Source organism: Crocuta crocuta, unplaced genomic scaffold (genome assembly GCF_008692635.1).
Source record: "Crocuta crocuta isolate KB4526 unplaced genomic scaffold, BGI_CrCroc_1.0 scaffold733, whole genome shotgun sequence".
Classification (NCBI taxonomy): domain Eukaryota; kingdom Metazoa; phylum Chordata; class Mammalia; order Carnivora; family Hyaenidae; genus Crocuta; species Crocuta crocuta.
In genome coordinates, this window is record NW_027530993.1 from 1 (window position 1) to 16595 (window position 16595).

General features: G+C 49.0%; 1 long non-coding RNA gene and 1 other non-coding gene across 2 annotated transcripts; one reads left to right on the forward strand and one right to left on the reverse strand.

The window, feature by feature from the left end:
- Window positions 1-4015: 4015 nt before the first annotated feature.
- On the reverse strand, window positions 4016-4178 carry LOC144236836 (U1 spliceosomal RNA). Its single transcript, XR_013336664.1, has one exon. It is a non-coding gene; the product is annotated as a U1 spliceosomal RNA (small nuclear RNA).
- A 322-nt stretch (window positions 4179-4500) lies between these two features.
- LOC144236831 (uncharacterized) lies at window positions 4501-11139 on the forward strand. Its single transcript, XR_013336662.1, has 4 exons — window positions 4501-5676; window positions 6899-7056; window positions 7930-7986; window positions 11033-11139. It is a non-coding gene; the product is annotated as an uncharacterized LOC144236831 (long non-coding RNA).
- The last annotated feature ends 5456 nt before the right edge of the window (window positions 11140-16595 follow it).

Here is a 16595-nt window from a genome sequence, read left to right on the forward strand (position 1 = left end):
GTTTTGAAACTAGTTAGAACTGAATACTCGTGGGAGACGTAAGCGGAGATAAGAATCCGAATTTCCAGGCTCTTCTCACTCATGGCTAGTCCGAGTCCTGAGCTGGGACATAGTTGGGTGCATCTCACATGCTTGTGATGCTCTAAGTCAGATGCTCAGCTGACTGACCCTCCAGCCGCCCCCACGTTTCTGCACTTAGTTTTCAAGGCCTCCGCGCTCTCACTGCAGCAGGGTTGCCTCGGAGCTAAGGGCAGTGCTTCCCACAGGTGTCTGGAAAAAAAAGTAAAAACACTCCACAAGCGCCTGCGTAGATCAGTGCTGGAGCATCTCATTGGGGCCCAGGTCATCATCTCAAGGTTCTTGAGTTTGAGCTCTCCCCAGGCTCAGAGCCTGGAGCCTGCTGTTCATTATGTGTCTTCCCCTCAAGAAATATACTTGGAAGCAGAGATTCTATTCAAAAAACACAATCACAGGGGGATTTCAGTTGGGGTCCCAGGGGGTCTCAGAGGGACCCCTACGGGTTGGGGAAAGGGGGCTCACACAGCACGGGAACTCAGGAAACACACCCAGGGGGACTGGAACACACTGAAGGCATTTCACAGATTCATAGACATGTTTGCTAACGTGCAAATCGTGGTATGTGCTTGGCCACCATGAGGTCCCCGCATCAGGAATCTGGAGTTACGGCCCCTAAGGAACTGATGTGGTGACTCCCTCATCCTTGCAGATCCAGAGCCATTCTGAGCCATGAGACAATCCTACATGTTGCCTGACATTTTTCAAGATCAACGCAGAGACCCGTATACTGTTGAGATTTGTTGGGTTTCCTGTGTCTGGGCAGAGGTGCCCTGGCAGACAACAGTTGACACGTGGAGTATAGAAGTAGACCAAGAAACATAATATTACCTTGATATACCACAACTTACCACCCTCACTGACATGGGAATGTGCATTTGAATACCTGGGATTCAACACAGGTTATGGGGAAAAAAATAGAAAGTTTGGGTCAATAGTTTCAGTTGTTTCCTCAGATTGAATTCCATGGCAGGCTAAGACTGTTAAGAAGATTATAGGTTCTGAGGGTGGAAATGAGGAGCTGAGCGATAAAACAATTTTAGAACTCAATGTAACTTTGTTAACTTCGTATCTTCCACACTTGACACACTTTCTTTCATTATGTCTGACCCAATGCTCCCATGCCTAAGTCTAAACGTATTTGTACCAGAAAGTTGATATCAATACAAAACATAAAATCCATATGTCAGAGGCCGGCTCCGTCAGGTCCAGGGGTCTCTGAAGGATGGACGGTGTCAGCGAGAGAGAGAGAGAGTGAGAGAGCCCCGAGATCCTTTCTGATCACCAGGCAGGCATCTCCGTCCTGTCGGTTTTGGTGTCTTTATTTATAGGTCAAATGTTAACATGGCATCAGGAAATGGAATTTTTACAATGGATAGCTCTTTGTGATAAGATGTTTTTGGAAAATGTACAGAAACAGGTTTTACAGAAGTCTTCTTGCAGAACTGCCCCAATTATAGTGAGGTTGAGTAACTAAGAAAATAACAAGGTGTTCACAGTTTAATAACACTAAGATTAAGTCATAGGTTTGTAGATACTCTTATCCATCCTCATCACAGCTGCCAGGGTAAGGGAAGGTGTTTGTGGAAAGTAGGCCTTAGGGAAGGGGCTGCTATGCACCATCAGTTAGTAAAGGTGTATGTACTAACTTATCTTCTGCCCTCATCTGTTCCTTCTCTCTAAGTTAGGCTCTTTGTCTCCGGGCAAGACTTGATTTTCNAGGGCATGAGAGACATTTTTGGTTAGTTGATTTACATGTTGAGCTGTATGAACATCTTGGACTAATGCAACGGTAGAAACAGAATTATACATGTAAAGGTGAATCTTTTATGAGTAAGGGTCATTAGCCTGTTCATAGCTCAAGGGAAAGTATGGAGGGAAACAGGACCTTCTGGAGACATGATGTCTGTTCCCGTAATCAAAAGAAGAAGTTCCCACAATAAGTTCCTTCACAAGGTGCAATCATCATAGCAGGGCCGGAATAAGGGGACAAGTCACTCCCGATATTGATCAACAAGGTACCTTAGGGGGTCAGTGCTCAAGCAGAAATAATTGAGTGGGGGTGGATATCGGTCATCATCTGATTGGCAAGAGACCGTGCAAACTTGCTTTAACCTCACCAGGAGTTTTCTCAACTAGTGGGCTCAGAATGGCTCCCAACATCCATACCATTACATTTGGCCCTGCTTATTCCTAATGGTCATCAGGCTGATTTCTAACTGCATGTAGCCACGTCATGGCTGACTCTGAAGGCAGCCCATTCTAGCCATGTGTGCACTTCTCCTTGACCCCACCTCTAGGTTAAGCAGACCCTCTGAGATGGCTCCCTCCCCGGGGGAAGGATGCAGGTCAAACAGGTAATAAAGGGAGATGGGGAGAGGTTGGTTACATAAGGCATGCTCATAAGTGGCTTCTGATTCTAAAGAGGTTCATGGCATTGCTAAGAATAACATGCGTCTCTCCCCTTCTCTGTCTCTGTCTGTCTGTCTGTCTGTCTCTCTCTCTCTCTGCCAAATCTTGCCCTGCCCAATGAGCAATGCTGGGAGAAGCCACTGCATGTCTCTCACAGGAAGAAAATTGGATCCCTGCTGATTTATAAGTTCTGCCTAATATCTCCACCTAGACAATCTGAAGAAAAGAACGGAAACAGGGTTCCTTGCTGGTGCTCATTTCCTCCAGTGGGCTGGCCTGGAAGGAAAGACAGGTACATCCCGTAGTTAGGAAAAGTGCAGAGATAAGAAAATATGAAGTACAGTGAGCACTCTTACCGTGAGGAAGTACATTCACCTTGGGGAAATCTGCCCACACCACGAGTGAAAAATTGTGACCACCAGTGAAATCTGACCTCCTGGCATAATCTTTGGATAAACTAATCTTAGGAGAACCTTAGGATTTCTCTTAAGCCAAATCATCAGGAACATACATCCCATTAAACAAGTGGGGGGGGGGGTTATAATCATTGCTGCCAGAAAGATCACACACCCCATGGGCTCAGTAAGAGAGTGTTAGGAAGAACCACATGTTACATTAGGGCTGTGGCTGGTTGATGTGGGGGAGGAAGGAAGGAAGTAGGGTTTGCTCTATCTTGAGCACTGGCAGTTTGCACGGGCACCTCTGTGATTGGAGTGAGAATTAGCAGCCGTTTCCTTATGAAAAGAGGAGGGTGGATGGGATGTTGGAGTTTGCAGAGTGACCTTATGTTTGTCGGGCCTGTTTGGAATTATCAGGTAGCCTTGTTGTGTGTCATCGTCTAAAGGTTCAGAGAATCTGTGAGCCTGAGATTCTGTATCTGAGATTGTTTATTCCCAGCATGAGAACAAAACAGGCAGATTTCAAACCAAGGTGGATGTACTTCGTCAAGATAAGAGTGCTCACTGTACTTCATATTTTATCTCTGCGCTTTTCCTAACTACGGAAAGTTAACATTTAGTATCTGATACAGGGTTATAATATATGGGCTCTATCCTGTTTGGGATTTAATGAGAGCTGTCGTAATTCCGAACTTCTAGGGAACGGATGACAATGACCTGCCTTTCGCTCCTTAGAGCCTAGTTGTGCCTCGAGGCAGAAAATGGGGAGTACACGCGATGTCTGACAGCTGAAGCCCCACTTCTCCTGCTGCAGAGAACACGGAAACTGTGATCACTAAGAAGTGCGGAAACGGAGGGGGGGGGGCGGCTGGGGGCTCAATCAGATAAGCATCTGACTTGAGACATCATCACAAGCATATAAGTTGCACCCAACTATGTCCTAGATCAGGACTCGGACTGGCCATGAGTGAGAAGAGCCTGGAAATTCGGATTCTTGTCTCCTTGTGCGCTTACGTCTCCCACGAGTATTCAGTTCTAACTAGCTTCAAAACGTAGAAGGAAAACAAAAAAAGCGAACATAGTACCACGAACAAAAAGCAAGTAGGTCTAATCTTTAGAACACCAGTAACCAGGGGAGAGCGCGCACGCAGTCCCCACTACCACAAATTCCGCAGTCGAGTTTCCCACATGTGGGGAAATCGCAGGCGTCAGCGCGCCCGCAGTGCAATGGGCTCGCCTCGCCCTGGGAGAACCACCTGCCTGATCATGGTGTCTCCCCTGCCAGGTAAGTATGATCGCCACACTCGCCGCCCCAACGCAGCCTCACACGCCTCACACTCTACACACACGGTCACTCGCCGCCCCGCACCCCACAACCCTCGGCACCCGCTCCTGTCTCTACGCGCCTCACCGCCCCCCACACACGTCTCCCGAGACGATCCGAGCCGCGGCTCTGGGATTCCACAGCCCCGGGATTCTACCGCCCGCGACGGCCCCCGCCGCTGCCTCATTTACATAGGCCACGCCCCGTGCCGGGTCCAGACGCAAACGGCCTCTCCCCACTCACCCCCGCCACGCCGCCCGCTCGCCGAGGCCGGTCTCCGGCGCCCCGGTCCCCTCCCACGTCGGAGCTCAGCTGGGACGCCCCTCGTCCTCCCCCTCTTCCCGACCCGCTTCCTTCCTCTCCTTCCGTCTCCTGGGTCTTCTCGCCTCCACAGTGATTTGGTCACCGCTCGGCTTCCCTGTCCCTGCAGCTCCCGCCCCGCCCCCTCCGCCCGTCGGGGCGCACGCAGGGCGGTCAGCGCCGGGCCCGCTGCGCCACCTGAGAGGAACCCGAGGACGGACTTGCCCCAGCCGGAGCAGCGCCCGCACCTCGCTCTCTTTCTCGCCGTCCCTCTCTGCTCAGAGCCTGGGTTGGAGGAGACAGTACGATGGCGCCACCTGAGGGGCTCAGCCCCAGGCCAGTCCCCCTATCCCCCGGGCCTGGACACCCGCGCAGAGGGAACAAACGTCTGGAAGCTCTGGGCGCTCGGGCCCCCACCTGCGCGCCGGGGCCCCCCCCCAGCTGAGAACAGCCCGCGCCCGCTTGTGCACAGCTGCGATCCCGGGGAGGAGCCGCCGCGCCCCCTGGTGGGCGCCGGGGGAGGCGCGCCTGGTCCGGGGTAGAGGCGGGGACGGATGCCATGGAACCTTCCGTTTGCTCGCTCAGACCCAGCTCCGAGTTCACAGCTGGGGTTACCGGGGTCCTAGGCGCCGCGCTCTGACCCCCCACCCCCAGCCTTCGCCCCCCACTGCGCGCTTCCCCTGGAGGACATTTCCGCAGGCAGAGTCCGCCTTTGGCGAAGAGAAAAGCCGGATCTGGGAAACGAAGCGACACCTACTCAGAAGAGACCAGTCCCTGGGCAAGTGTAGGGTCCTCCCTGGAGCGCGCTGGGGTTCAGACCTGCCTTGGTCTCCACTGCGCTGGAGGGGTGTTTGACTTAACTGCGGAAATTAGAAGAGATGTGAGGGGAGGGGCGTCCAACATTAGTCCTCACCTGAGTTAATAGTGTGGTGGTCCGAGGAGTACTGAATCCCCCGCCCAGGGGGCTCCAGCCTCAGCCCAGCCCGGACTGTGGGGGACTCGGAAAGCTACCACTGGCAAAGAGACACATATCGTCTTCACCTGATAAAGAAAACTGCCAGTTGTTTTACCCGCAGGAATGGGATGAATCCGGGAAGAAATGGGAAGTGCAACGGTGGGACAAACAAGCTGAGTCAAAACCACAAGGCAGGTCCAGAGAATATTAAGGTTCGTGGTTTGGGGTGTAGTTGTTTGTTTGTTTGTTTGTTTGTTTGTTTTTGAGAAAAGAGGTCAGTTCAGAAGGCCTTTCTAGAAGTCCATTGGGGTAGACAGGGAGTGTGTAGTGCACTGGCTTCTCCCTGGGGGGATGATGATAGTGTCTCTAACTGTAGCCAGGTTAGTAACGGAGGGTCCCTGTGCAGTGTGAGGCCCCTGCAAGGTCAATCCGCCTCCTCCCTTTGGGGCTGCAAGGACCAGGAGGAGGGGGGCGCCGGCGTCCTTGCCAGCCCCTCCCGGCTGCGTGTTAGCCAGCTTCCCCTTGGTGAATTTTCTCGGTCCCCTGGAGCCTCCAGGAGGGAGGGTGGCCTGCCGACATCGCCACTCTCACGTCTGGTGGGATCCTTTCTGGGACTTTTCACCCACAGAACTGTCAGATAAACAATGTGTGTCTTCGCGGCCTCTAAGTTTATGGCGAGGTGGGACCACAGCCACAGGAAACCCACGTCAAGTGTCCAGTTCAGCACAGGAGCCGGTCCTCCCTGGAAGCCACCTCCAGCACGTGAGGGGCCACCCTGTCAAGGGATTAGAGGGGACATGCGGGCGCTCACATGGGGAAAGACCCCTCATGAGGTGACAGATCAATCCTTTGAAAATAGCCCGGAGCTGACGCAGATGTGAGACCCACCAGAGGAGGACATGAAAACATTTATTATGACTGTAGGGGCGCCTGGGAGGCTCAGTCGTTTGGGCTTTTGTGTTCAACTCAGGTCATGATCTCACGGTACCTGACCTAAAGCCCCACATTGGTCTACCTGCTGTCAGCCTCTCTGATCCTCTCTCACTGTCTCTCTGCCCCTCCTCCACATGTGCTCTCTCTCAGGGAAAACAAAAACAAAAACAAAAAAGATATTTTGGGTTTTCTGCGTCTGTTCGGTCAGAGGTACAGTTGTAGCAGGATTCTCACACAGAGAGTCATGACACCGAGGCTTTTCTTTCCAGCAAGCAACTTTATTCTTACTGGCACTGCTCAGTTCGCTTCCTACCCGAAGGTCTGAGCCCCAAACACCATGTGGCGTTTATATATATATTTTTTACTTCTTTTTCTCCCATATATGGCAACACACACAAACATGCAGTCTGATTAGGTGGTCTCTTGTTACAAGGTCATGAAGAATGTTGCCACCTATGGGCATAGCCAGGTTACCTTGAGGGTGTTTTTTTCTTTCCTTAGGGAGGGGACCCTACCACATGGTAGCAGACAAAAGTTGACACACAGAGTACGGAAGTGGACCAAGAAACAGAAATTACCTGGATATACCACTTACTTACCGCCCTCACTGCAGCCTCACCGGACATGGGAATGAGCGATTGAAATACCTGGTATTTAAGGCAAGTTTTGGGAAACCATTGAAAGTTTGGGTTAGCAGCTCAAATTATTATGTCCTTAGATTATATTTGATGGAAAGTGGGTACTCTGTTGAAAAGTTTTCTAGGCTGTGAAGGTGGAAAGGAGGGGCTCAGGGAGAATGGAATTATACAACTCAGTATAATTTTTTAAATGTTTCTTTCTTTTCAGAGACAATGAGAGCACGTGAGTGGTGGAGGGGCAGAGAGAGAGACAGAGAGAGACAGAGAGAGAGAATCCCACACAGGCTCGGAGGTGCCAGCACAGAGCCCAACGCAGGGCTCGATCTCACAAACCATGAGATCATGATGTCAGCCATCGTCAAGAGTCAGACACTCAATTGATTGAGCCACTCAGACATCCCTCAATCTGATTTTGATAACTTAAATATCTTTTACACTTCACATGGTTTTTATTTCATTGTGTCTGAACCCATGGTCCCTTGCCTGAGTCTAAACATATTTGCACAAGAAAGTTGATATCAAAACATAACACAGGGGCACCTGGGTGGCTCAGTAGATTGAGCGTCCAACTCTTAATTTGGGCTCGGGTCATGATCCCATGGTAGTGGGATCGAGGCCCATGTCAGGCTCCACATTGAGTGTGGAGCCTGTTTCAGAGTCTCTCTCTCCCTCTGCCCCTCTCCTCTACCTGTGGGCTCTCTCTCTCTTTCTCTCTTTCTACAAAGAAAAAACAAATACACACAAAAATATAAAATCCGTATGGCTATATTTGACAGTACTTATTCCTAATGGTACTTTAGGCTGGTTTATCACTACATCTAGCTAAATTATGGATCACTCTGAAGGTAGCCCCATTCTAGCCACGTATGCATTTCTCCTTGGCCCCTCCTCTAGGTTAAACAGACCCTCTGAGCTGGGTCCCTCACGGGCGGAGGCATGTTCATCCAACAGGTAATAAAGGGAAACGGTGGGGGGGTGGGGGGCAGGTAGCAAACTGAAAGCCTGCTCATAAGTGGGTTCACTCCAGAGAGGATCATGTTCTTTCTTAGGGTAATATGCATATTATTAAAATATGATCTCTAGTACTGACTAATGAACAGTGCTGAGAGTATCACTGTACCTTTTCTCAGAGAAATAAACTTGAATTCCTGCTGACTTATAAGCTGTGCCTAAGAGCTCCACCTAGACCATTTTTTTAATGTTTCCTTATTTATTTTGAAAGGGGGGCAGAGAGAGAGGAGAGAGAATCCCAAAAGGCTTCCCACTGTCAGAGCGGAGCCCAGCGCAGGGCTGGATCCCATGAATCATGAGATCATGACCCGAGCTCAAAAGTGTCAGTGGCCTAACCAACTGAGCCACCCAAGTACCCCTCCACCTAGACAATTGGGGAATAAAAGAGAAACGTGTTCCTTTTAGTTGTTATTATCTCCCTTCGGTGGGGCTGGCCTGGAAAAACAGACATGCCCCAGTCAGTTTTCCTTGTAAACATCTGTGAGGAACCTCTTGACAAATATACTAATGGCACTTCCTACTGGGAGAGTTCTTACCTATGACATGCTTATAGTAGGACGTATGTGGTGCATGAAGAACTCTCTGGGGAATCAGACTTAGAATCTACGTATTGATGTGACCTCGTTCCTCACAGACTGTCACGTCAGTTATGTAAGTATCAGCAGAGGAGATGACCCTAAACAGTTTCATACGGTATAAGTGACAGCCTCATATGCCACACAGACACCACACATGGTCAAGATGGGCCAGAACATGTCATAATGTGGGAAAAAGTTTCCTGCAAATAGTGTTATTGGCCTCAGACTTCCTGTTGCATTGCCGACACCTCCCAATTTTATCCTCGAAAAATGTGAGTAAAACTTCCTATGAGGTAAGACTTAACGATGTTGGTGGGCTAAGGATTCAGTAGCCTTCATGGCCAAACATGTTGCTAACATTCCTGTCATGACACGTGCACAGAATTCACCAAGAAAATACGAAGTCCAAGAGCGCAATCTTATCTTGAAAACACATGGCCACTTTTGAATGCCGACAGGACCCTATACAGAAGCACGGGCTGTGCTGCCCGGGCACAGCCTTGTATTCTTCACACTGTACATTCACGGTGTCTAGGACGTGCCTGTGCCTGTCCACGCACACATGCGCATGCGCACAAACGAGCGCTTCTACACAGGACTCACAGTCAAATCTGTTAGGAGTCCTAGAGTAGTAGGTCCTAGAGTGTGAGCAGCAGAAGCCTAAACAGCAGGCACTGTCACTGCCTCATCTACAGAAGACAGGCCCCTTTACATGGCCTCCTCGGCTGCCACCTTCCTTCTGATGATGCTCCCCCCGACACACCTCCCCCTGCCCTTCTCATCATCCTGGCCAGTGGGCAGCTGGCCTACCAGGCAGCAAGTGACCTCGTCACCCTCTCGGTTTAGGCCTAGTGTGGATTCTAAGGCCTCGGTCCTTGGATGCTCCCTCATTATGAGACTGGTGTAGAAAAACAGCTCTTGAAAATGAAAAGGGTAATAGTAGGAACAAGAACAACAAGATTCACAAAATCATGCCACGGATATCTTCTGGAAATCTCAGGCAAAAATTTAAGGGAGCAAAAGGAGAAGAAAGACCCAAAAGGTGTGACTGTTTAGCACAGATACAAGGAGCAGGATTTCCGGGGGAAAAAGATGTCATGTGAGTCTTTCGCTCACCACGGGGAAGGAGTGGAGACCAGCGTTCCACAGTGTCACGGGAAGAGGAAGGAAGGGAAGGGCCAGGCACCCGTGTGAAGGAGACCGGATGGAAGGAACCTGCCAAATCCTATATGTGCTTTACCAAAACTGCCAGACACCAAACTGTGATTGGCCTTTGCCGCACAATCCAGAGAAATGCATTTCGAACAGCACACATTCAATTGGATGGGATGATGACATCTTGATATTGACTAATCACTGAAAGAAATATAGCATCTCCTTCTGCACGTGACATAGGAGAGTCCTGTAATGTTGAGGCCAACAGAAATTCTGATGCTATGATGTCACTTAGCTGTAGATATGGAGACATGATTTTTGGGCTCAACTGTCTTTTTGTTGTTTTTAATTTCATTTTTAGTAATCTCTACACCTACATGGGCTCGAACTTACAACCCTAGGATCAAGAGTCACAGTGTTGGGCGCCTGGGTGGCTCAGTCGGTTAAGCATCCGACTTCGGCTCAGGTCATGACCTCACGGTTTGTGGGTTTGAGCCCCACGTCTGGCTCTGTGCTGACAGATAGCTCAGAGCCTGGAGCCTGTTTCAGATTCTGTGTCTCACTGTCTCTCTGACCCTCCCCTGCTCATGCTCTCTCTCTCTCAAATAAAACATTTATTTATTTATTTATTTATTTATTTTTTAGTATTTTTTTAAATATTTTTATTTATTTCTAGGAGAGAGAGAGAGACAGCGTGAGCAAGGGAGGGTCAGAGAGAGAGGGAGTCACAGACTGAAACAGGCTCCAGGCTCTGAGCTGGCAGTCAGCACAGAGCCCGACACGAGGCTGGAACCCACGAACCGCGAGATCATGACCTAAGCGAAAGTCGGTCGCTTAACCGACTAAGGTACCCAGGCGCCCCATAAAACATTTTTTTAAAATGTGGGTAAGCCAAATGAACATAATCAAATAGCATCAAATTTACGGCTCTTTCCAAAGTACGTGGTCACTGCATGTATTCAAGGACATATGTATAAATCAATCATTTGACAGTTCTGAAAGAGATGTTGTGAGAGGCACATGAAATCCATTAGAGACAAGTATAAAATATGGTGTTTAGTGACATCATAAAAACAACAACGAAAGCAACCCACACATAGAGGTGGGGTCTAGGACATAGGGGTATCCAACATCAGTTTAATGAAAACCAAAATGTTGCCCCAGTAAGGGATAAGCAAGCCTCATAACACAGGGAAACAGCCAGAAGAATGGTGAGACTCAGGACAAAACATTTTTCAAAATTATTTACTTAGGATTATACTCTCCTTGTGTCCTACACTTTTGAATGGATAAACAAAAAACTAGAGAGACCCTGAGAAGAACATCATGACAGTCAAAGACTTTGGAATCTTTCACTTACTTGAAAGCCTAAGGTCTGTTTCACCTTAAAGAAATGTTGAATGACTTCATGACAGCCTTTTAATAAAACTGGTTGGGAAACGATTTCTGCCTTGATGTTTTTATACACACATAAAAANCTCATGATAAACTTCATTCTGACCAGAAAAACCCGGAAAGGTAGAAGTGGGTATTTTTTTTAATGTTTATTGATTGATTTTGAGAAAGACAAAATGCTAGTCGGAGTGAGGAGAGAGGGAGGGGAGAAAGCGAGAATCCCAAGCAGGCTCGGTGCTGTCACCACAGAGGCTGATGTGGGGCTCCATCTAAGGAACCATGAGTTCATGACCTGAGCCAAAATCAAGAGCTGGACACTGAGCAGACTAAACCACCCGGGCGCCCCAGTAGAAGTGGGGGTTTTACCCTCAGTTTGCTGAGGATGGAAGAATGGGGAAAAAGAGATTAGCAATTTCTCCAGGTTTTCAGTGCCCTACAGGGTAGGATCAGTTATTAATTCCAGTTACTGATTCCTGGCGCAGCCCCAGAAATGCCTGGTCCTCTCAGGATCCTCTCTGTATGTGTCAGATCCTGCATCATTGTCAGCCTAAGTGTCTGGGACAAATCCATCAGGTCATGCTTCTCTGAGGTGCCATTGGCAAAGCACCGAGGTGGTTACACTGGGGAATATGCTGATGGTAAACATGAGGCGGGGGGTGCGGAACAGGTGCCATGACCAGCTTTTGAGGAGCCGGAAGATAGCTCTGCCTTCCCTGAAACTGCGGTATCCGTGAGAGATGCTGTCCAGATAGCAACTCCCCTGAGGAAAGGGAAGCCATGCTTCCTGGGCACAGGCTCTGCTTCCTGAGTCCCAGAAGGCATTTGACACCCTGTGGCGAGCTACAGGGCGTTTCAGGGCACATCAGACAATCCGTGCTACCTCCTGTGTCTCTCCCTGAGCTGGGGAACCGTCAAGGGTGCAGGATAGCCAGCAGGGCCAGGCCTGGGCCGTGAGCCAAGTGGCCAAGTGAGAATGAAGGTGAGCAGGGGGACCACAGCCTCAGGAACCACCCAAGCCGGCGTGTGGGGCTGGCCCTCCCCACAGCGGACGTGAAATGGGGAGCTCAGCTGCCTGTTCACTAAGGGGGCTACCGTGACGGGAGGAATCCTGACAAAAGGGCACGTGGACAGTGGAGCAATTAGAAGGAATCCTGACCACTCTGAACCTGAACTGTTATCATTTTCTTACCATGTATTTTCCATAAAACAAGGGGAGGTGTAATTACAAATGAGTGATGGGGAGAAAAGTAACATTGGAAATCAGCTCTTTAACAAAGTGAAGAGATGATGCGCTTCCGGGAAAGGACAAGCAAAGTTTCATCTGCATCTTTCCTGATAATCATAACTGAAGTGTGGGAAACCACTTGTGAAGACGATGACCAAAGACATCACCCAAGAGCTTTGGGTAGAGGTAACACAGTTTGGGGCGAAGAGCGTAGGCTCTGGGCCCTTCTTCCTGGGCTCCAACCCATGCTGCCCCTATTTCCGTGCCTCAGATTCCTCCCCTGGGAAACTGCTACTGTCATGGTACCTGCTTTGAGTTAGAGTGGGTGGGCAGAGAGAGAGGGACATGGGATCCGAAGTGGGCTCTGCACAGACAGCAGGGAGCCTGCTGCGGGGGCTTGAACTCCCAAACCAGGAGATCATGACCTGAGCCGAGTCGAAGCTCACCTAACTGAGCCACTTAGGTGCCCCATCTACTGCCTCCTGCACTCACTCATTCTCCCCTGCTTTCGAGAGAGAGGCAATTCACTTTCTGCCTGTTAGATTTAGCATGTTGGCATTTTAGTATTAGCATGTTGGTATTTCAGAGCAAGAATGTCCGTACACTACCATGTTCTATCATGCCATGATCTTGAGACAGAGAGGCCTTCATGGCATGAGAATTCTGAGACCGTAGCCCACCCTACAAGCTGCACGCATTGGCCATGACATGCAGAACTCAATGGCGTTTTAACGGAACGAGGAAAGCCACTGTTCTGTGACTCCGTGTGTTGTGAGTCAGGACTGGATGGCACAGAGGTAATTCAGGGTCTTTCCTCATCAGCTTGCTATGTGGCCAGTGTACAGAACGCTTATTGTCCTTTCTATCTGCCACCCCTGTGACAAACACACCTTGTCCCACAAAAAAGAATAGAGTTCTCTCATTAATGAGTCACTCTCTGTGCCTTCTTGAAAATGCCTCCTGCCTTCCATCAAAGCCAGACAGGACCTATGATTTCAGATCCTTCCTAGGTTAATCTTCTGTTGTCCTCACCCCGCAGGCTCAGTAGACAGCTGCTAGAGGTGGTGAAGGAGGACTTCACCTGGGACTCTGGATGAACGCTACTTGATGTATTCTGTTCTTTCTGACCTGTCTGACTCCTACTGGCCTTACAGGCGTGCCGCCATCTTCTTACCTTCTCCTCTCAAAACGGCCAGTGAGTACTCCACTGTCAAGGTGACGAAGCTCCAGCTGGACTCCCAGGTACGTGTCCTGTTCTTTGTACCCCACATGTGTGAGAGAGCTCATCCTGTGTGCAGGCAAGGTACACACATGTTGACCTGAGCCAGGCTCTAGGATGGAGTTTCAAGCACAGACAAGATGTGGGTCTCTCTTCCTAGTCCCAGGACATGCCCATGTCCCCTCGGCTTCACTGTCAGGTCCTTGGACCCAAGGCCAGCATGACAAACACAGCTCACCTCAGGAACACGGCCATGGAAGGTTTCTGTCAGACCTAATTTGAATGTGTCTCTTCTCACCTCTCATGCTCCACATTCGTCTCCGAGCCAGATCATTTGAGAATCAATGCCTGCCACAGTCAGCTGGAATCCTTGTCTAGGGTTAAAGATTTAACCTTGGCTTTACTGTTCTTAGCCTCATTCTCTGTCTCTTTAGTTGGGCTTGTCTTCCTAAGCCTCATCTGAAAACCAACCATAAGTGCCTCTACTGTTAGCCTGTTTGTGTTTCCAGAAGAGCCTTGTCATTCCCTGGTCACCTGAATTGCACCAACGTTTCTGTTAGCTCCAAAGACTCATTTTAATCTGAGGTTTGTACTTGCATGCTGTCTGCTCCATCTCAGAGTAGAAATCCCACGAAGCCATCAACAACCAGGTATCTCAGGAGAGAAGATTGAGAACTGCAATAATCCTTTCAGAAAGCAGGGAGGCTGGCTCCCCAGAATGTGTGCAAAAAAGAGAATTTAAAGTGTTTGCACGGAGTCAAAACAGAGGAAATTGTGATGATGATCGTTTGGGTAACGCACATTTTTCACAGTGGCTCAAGCCGGTTGTCACACTATCTGAGGCACCCTGAAGTAGTCCACTCACTAACCCTGTGTCCTCGCTGAGCACATCTGAGTCCCTGGGAGGCACTGAACACTGGATTACTAATGTACCAGCAGGGATCTGCTGAAAGTGACTGGCCCTGTCTGCATTTATTTGCAGAAAATCAGATCCATCAAGAGGAGGAAGCAGACCCGATACGTCCCACGTAACTCTGAAGGATCATGGGCTGTTATTTCAATGGTTCAACTAAATGACTACATTTCAAGGGAAAAACAGACACCACCAAATATACCTACTTCATCCGTTTTCCAGTCTCAACATATCTTTTTGGCCATGATGTGTGTCTACATGTATTATGTGGATAAGTCCCCTTAATGATCCCTCAATTTCAATTCCCGGCAGTCAGTTGCACTAGGTGAATTGTCAGTCCCTGAAAGGCTCTGCTTCCCCTGATCTCTCCTTTGGGGAATACCAGAGTGACAGACATATCTACCTCTGCCTCTTTAGTCTTACCTCTTTGAGGATCTATTACAGCAAATCAAATGGATAACTACATGGCTTGATGAGACGAATTCTCGCCCTTCTGCCTCCAGTTGTGATAGATCACTGAGGAGACCAATGCCCAGATCACATGCAGTTTTGAGAGACCTTCATTCAGTCTTGCCTCTCTTCATTCCATCCTGCAGATAAGTGGAGTCAGGAGCAACATGGAAAAAGACCAAGTGTCAAAGTGGACACTGGGCCACCAGATGGGCCATGCTGGGAGCAGATGGCATTAACTACGTGGTGATCTTGCTGAAGAGGCTTAGCCTGAATTAGAGCACGAGGTAGTTATCAGACAACTGCAGAATTTTGACCATTGAACAAGACATCCAGCCTGTCTTTCTTCAAACAGCCAGTGTCCACACCACAAATACGATGACAAAAGGGAGAAGAGATATTTGAGGTTCTGAAGAACTGAAAAGATGGCATTATTGTAATTTTGTAGTCCTTTGGACCCCAAACTTCTCCTCACCTTTCTGTGGCTGTTTCTGGTGGTGGTGACACTTCCTTGTCTACAGGGGACAGGTCCGATGTCTGGCTTGATGGTCTACATCCTGCAGTTGTCTGATCACTTCCTCCTGATTAAATTCAGGCTACCTATTTTCTGGGCGTTCCCTAGTTAACACTGTGTATGTCCCAGCTCAGCCCACCCAGAGGCCGAGATCATCCAGTTTGCCCATCGCCTTGCTTACCTTTGGGGCGGGGGGGCTTTCAGATATTTCGTGGGAAGACACCTGCTTTTCTATTTGTGGTGGTACTCTGAGAATGTATGAAGATCCTCTCTCTAAAGTCTGTCTGTCTCCAATTTTACCATCTTTCAGTGATCCCTGCTGTGTTTTCATATTGGAAAGCTCTATTTTATCACTCCTGTGTATGTGTATTTGCTGGCATTGTGCTGTGGAAAAGAACATTCCCTCCCCATTCTATAGTATTGAAGTGTTTGTTTTGACAATCACTGTGGACTGGTGAATGATTTTCCTTCAGTGATCTAATCCATCTCCGTCGTGATTGATTTGGTGGATCTGGATATAAAGTAATGTAAATGTTCTTAGTTCTCTTGTACTTAATGCTGAGTCTCTGTATCTTTTAGGCTATACATACCCTATGGGGAAGAATACATATGTGTGCCTGAATGTGTGTTTGATGTTTAGAAAGGTTGTATACGTAGGGCCGAACATTGCTTCAAAAGTTTTTGGGCATGTTTGGTTCTATATTAATTTGCCAAAATTTCAACATTTGCTTTCTAAGATTTAAGTGATCTTGGGGCACCTGGGTGGCTCAGCTAGTTGAGTGTCCGACTTTGGCTCGGTTCACGGCCTAGCGGTTCATGAGTTTGAGCCCCGTATTGAGCTCTCTGTTGTCAGCACAGAGCCACCTTCAGGTCCACTGTCCTCCTCTATCTCTGCCCTTCCCCCGCTTGCATGTTCTATCTCTCAAAAGTAACCATGGGGGCACCTGGGTGGCTCAGTTGGTAGAGCGTCCGATTTCAGCCCAGGTCATGTTCTCATAGTTCATGAGTCCGAGCCCTGCATCGGTCTCTGTGCTGACAGCTCAGAGCCTGGAACCTGCTTCAAATTCTGTATCTCCCTTTCTGCCTTCCTCCCACTCGGC